The sequence below is a fragment of the Centroberyx gerrardi genome, chromosome 19, assembly GCF_048128805.1.
Source record: "Centroberyx gerrardi isolate f3 chromosome 19, fCenGer3.hap1.cur.20231027, whole genome shotgun sequence".
Taxonomy (NCBI): Eukaryota; Metazoa; Chordata; class Actinopteri; order Beryciformes; family Berycidae; genus Centroberyx; species Centroberyx gerrardi.
Genome location: NC_136015.1, coordinates 25,609,940 through 25,613,904, shown reverse-complemented (window position 1 = coordinate 25,613,904; position 3,965 = coordinate 25,609,940). Strand labels below are relative to the sequence as shown.

Sequence of the window (3,965 nt, the reverse complement as noted above, 5' to 3'; positions counted from 1 at the left end):
ATGCATCCAATGTAATTAATATGTAGATTTGGTTTGATGTCTATAAACAAGTGTTTTTCAAGAATTTATTTTGTCTTGTTTAAGTTCACTGCTAGAGAAATAAATATCACTACAAGACAAATTTAACAGTATACAAACCAAAATTGATTAATGTAGGAATGTTGTGCTATTTGTGATAATTTAGCTAGTTATTACATGAGCTAGCTAGGTTTTACAAATTCAGCCTGATTTTGGTGAGTTTGTTGTTGTCAAAGTGAGAGAGCCGTGTCTCTCTAGAGTGAGAGGTTTTTGTACAGCGGCTCAATGAGTTTGTATCACTGTGGTTGACTTTTGGTGGAGGAACCAGACTGGATGTTGGAAGTAAGTAACCTATCTCATGTTTTTCGTAATCCATGAGCTACATTTTAATTTGTTACATATTCAGTGTAATTTAGAAAGCTACATATTCAATTTTCTATGTTGATATGTATTTTGTAAATGAGAAATTCCTTTCACCAATGAACAAACAATTTAATTAAATGAATCCAAATGGCCAATTTAATAATCATGAGACTTGGGCCAGAGGAGAAAGTATGTATTCCTAACAATTAATATAAAGTTGCTTCTTGAGGGCTTGTAGTTTTAGTTTTGTCTGACAAAGTGAGAGAGCCGTGTCTCTCTAGAGTGAGAGGTTTTTGTACGGCGGCTCAATGAGTTTGTATCACTGTGGAGGACTTTTGGTGGAGGAACCAGACTGGATGTTGGAAGTAAGTTTCTGCACAAATTTTAAACATCATATTATTTATTAAGGCTTTTATTCCTGTGTCTGAATTTTAGAAGTAGATATAAATATCCAGTGTGTTGACTTACATCACTTACAGTTAGCTTTCTTTTCTCTGTTTCTCTCCTTAACCATGGAGTCTAACTTACAGCTGCTTGACTACACTTTTGTTTTTACACATTGTAGACATACTCTGAAAAGTCAACAACTTGACCTTTAGAAAAGATAAATGAAAATCATTACTACTTTCCAAAATTGCTTTTTAATCTGCAATTTTCACTTAAATGATTGTTGACAACTTGTGAATATTTGAAAATGTCTTATTTTGTCGCTTCAAGTAGGCGTACGGTTTCAAAAGCTATTTCGACATTTTCTAATTTTATGGTCATGATTTGTTTTTAGCTTATACTTTACAGAAACACAGAGTTATGTTTCAACAAACCTCAAGAAAAAAATCCTATTTAAAAATGTATTTGTAATCCAATTTGTTTGCAATTTTTCCAGTTTCTAGTTTAATTTAAAATACAGTTAAAAATGTTTGCTGATTTAGAAAAGAAATTTTAAAATGTTTCCAAATCTGTACTCCTTTTATTATGTAGTTTGATATATTTGTGGTCATATGAGGACTCTTTCTGTGCTGATATGCATGAGAGGCTTCTTAAAGGGAAGTGAAACAATGTGTGAGTGAGTGACTGGTGGAGCATAAAAAGCATCTGACAGAAAGTCCTTAAAGGGGAAAATCCACTCTCACACAGTAAAGGTGTCAAACTGCCCGGTGATTGATTGACAGCCGCAGCCTTCCTGTCCTCTAAGCTGATCGGTGTCTCCTAGGTGATGTCCGTCCCACCCTGACGGTGCTGCCCCCCTCCAGCGTGGAGCTGCAGCAGGGGAAGGCCACGCTCATGTGCCTGGCCAACAAGGGCTTCCCCTCAGACTGGAGGCTGGCCTGGAAGGTGGACGGCAGCAGCAGCAGCAGCAGCAGCTGGGAGGAGAGCAGGAGCCCCGGGGTGCTGGAGAAGGACGGCCGCTACAGCTGGAGCAGCACCCTGAGGCTCCCTGCAGAGCAGTGGAGGAAGGTGGGCTCTGTGACCTGTGAGGCCACCCAGGGCTCCCAGTCTCCGCTCTCGGAGACACTGAGGAGAGACCAGTGTTCCCAGTCCTGACCTGACTCACTGGGACTTCTGCTACTAGTCTTATTCTGCTACTGCTCTCAGTCTGCACTCAGCACTGTAGTCTCTCTCTCTCTCTGTCTCTCTCTCTCCCTCTCTCTCTCTCTCTCTCCCTCTCTTTCTCTCTCTCTCTCACCAGACTCATTTCATCTTTAAAAAGTAAAAAAGTTATGTTTTCCTGCTCGCAGATATGATTCTTGATATGTTAAGACAATAAAGATCTGTTTACCAACTCAGCTGTGTTTCCATGGATATTATTATTATATTATTCATTAACTCTGTGACAGAAACATGAAAGTGATTATGTTTACCTGTGATATCCTAAAGATAGGCAGGAGCTAGGTGTGGATGTTAAGATGAAAAGAGGCAATTTTCATTTCCATTTCTTATCACTCTTTGCATGACTGGTGTAAAATTGCTCTCATGTATTGTTTGGAAATTTCTCTCTATGGTTACACGTAGATAGATAATCCAATGTTTTAACCCAATGATCCCTCATTACTAAAGTGTCCTATTGGTAAAGCCTCTGCCTGTGTCAAGTTTATAATGTATCCAGAAAATATGCTGAATCTTTGTAATAAATCTACAAAAGTAGTAAGAGCATTTTCAGGAGTAGAAATAAAAAGCAGGACATCATCAGCATAAAGTGATATAACATGAGTGTGAACTTAAGGTTTGACCCCTGAAATATTTACATGTCATACTTCTGTCTCTGCAAAGCGCTCAAGCACTGAGGCAAATAAAAAGGATGACAACGGACACCCTTGGCGTGTCCCCCTTTCCAAGTAAAAGCTAGAAGACTTCCTTAAAAATTAAAAGGAAAAATTGTCACTAACAGAATGTTGTTCAGTTTTCTGAGGCTGAATGAATCACAACAAGTCTAGTGTGTGTTTGTGTTTGTACTGAACCAGTCTTCCCAGGCTTCCCAGTTTGGTTTGAGAGGATGGAGATGGAACAGCTGAGTGGTTGGGAAGCTGACTTTCAACAGGTTGGAGGTCAGTATAGAGAGGTCAGCGAGAAACAGAGATGGCTGGACATGCTTAGAAACACAGCCAATAAAATACATTTCTACATCATAAATAATGTCAAATGAATTACATTTAGACTCACTGGAAACTGTTTACATAGAATCTCTTCAACTGTGAGCCTGAGAGAATTCGTTGACTGAACACACAGTATTATTGTACAATAATATAATGTATATATAATATAAGATCAATATTATTGAATTTTTTGATGCAATAAATTGTCCTTTGTATTGTTGGAAAATCGTAATGAGTTTGAGTTTGTTGAGTATATATAACTAAGACATACTAAGTCTGTTTGACTAAAGTATCATATATTGAAATCAATATTAATCTTAAAACATGAATTAAATGATCTATTGTAAAAAGTTGAAATTGATTTGAGTTTGAGTTTATTTGGCTGACATATATTCAGTATGTTTGTGGTAGAACATGCCAGTTAAAAAATTAAACTTATTATTAATATATGTATGTAGTATTAAGTGGTATTAATGCGTGATAATCTCAAGGAAAATATTCTAATTATTGACAGTTGAAATTAAATCCTTAGAATGTGTTTGGCTCTGACTGTGAGTAAACTGTTAGACTCACTGTAACAGTGATCATGTTTCAAACATGTTTCAACAATAGAATCATTAAAAAGTAAAAAGTATGAAGTCATTGAATTACTTAAAATATTTTCATCATGAAAATATTATTATTGTATACTATAATGAACTGCCCTTGTGGTGAGACCTCTAATGTTTTAGTTTCTCTGCAGCTGTTGAGTCAGATCAGTTCCTCTCCAGCTGAGGGAGGTTTTTGTACGACGTTGTATCACTGTGTGAACGGGAAGCTGTAACTCTGCTGACAGTAGTAAACTCCTGTATCTTCAGTCTGGACTCCACTGATGGTCAGAGTGAAGTCAGTCCCAGATCCACTCCCACTAAAACGACCTGAAACCCCAGACTGACGGGTTGTAGCATAATAAATCAGGAGTTTAGGAGTTTCTCCAGGTTTCTGAAGGTACCA

The 3,965-nt window shown here is 37.4% G+C and overlaps 1 pseudogene; it reads left to right on the top strand.

Moving 5' to 3' along the window:
* Positions 1–546: 546 nt before the first annotated feature.
* Positions 547–2,047, top strand: LOC144542833 (Ig kappa-b4 chain C region pseudogene; annotated as a pseudogene).
* Positions 2,048–3,965: the final 1,918 nt, after the last annotated feature.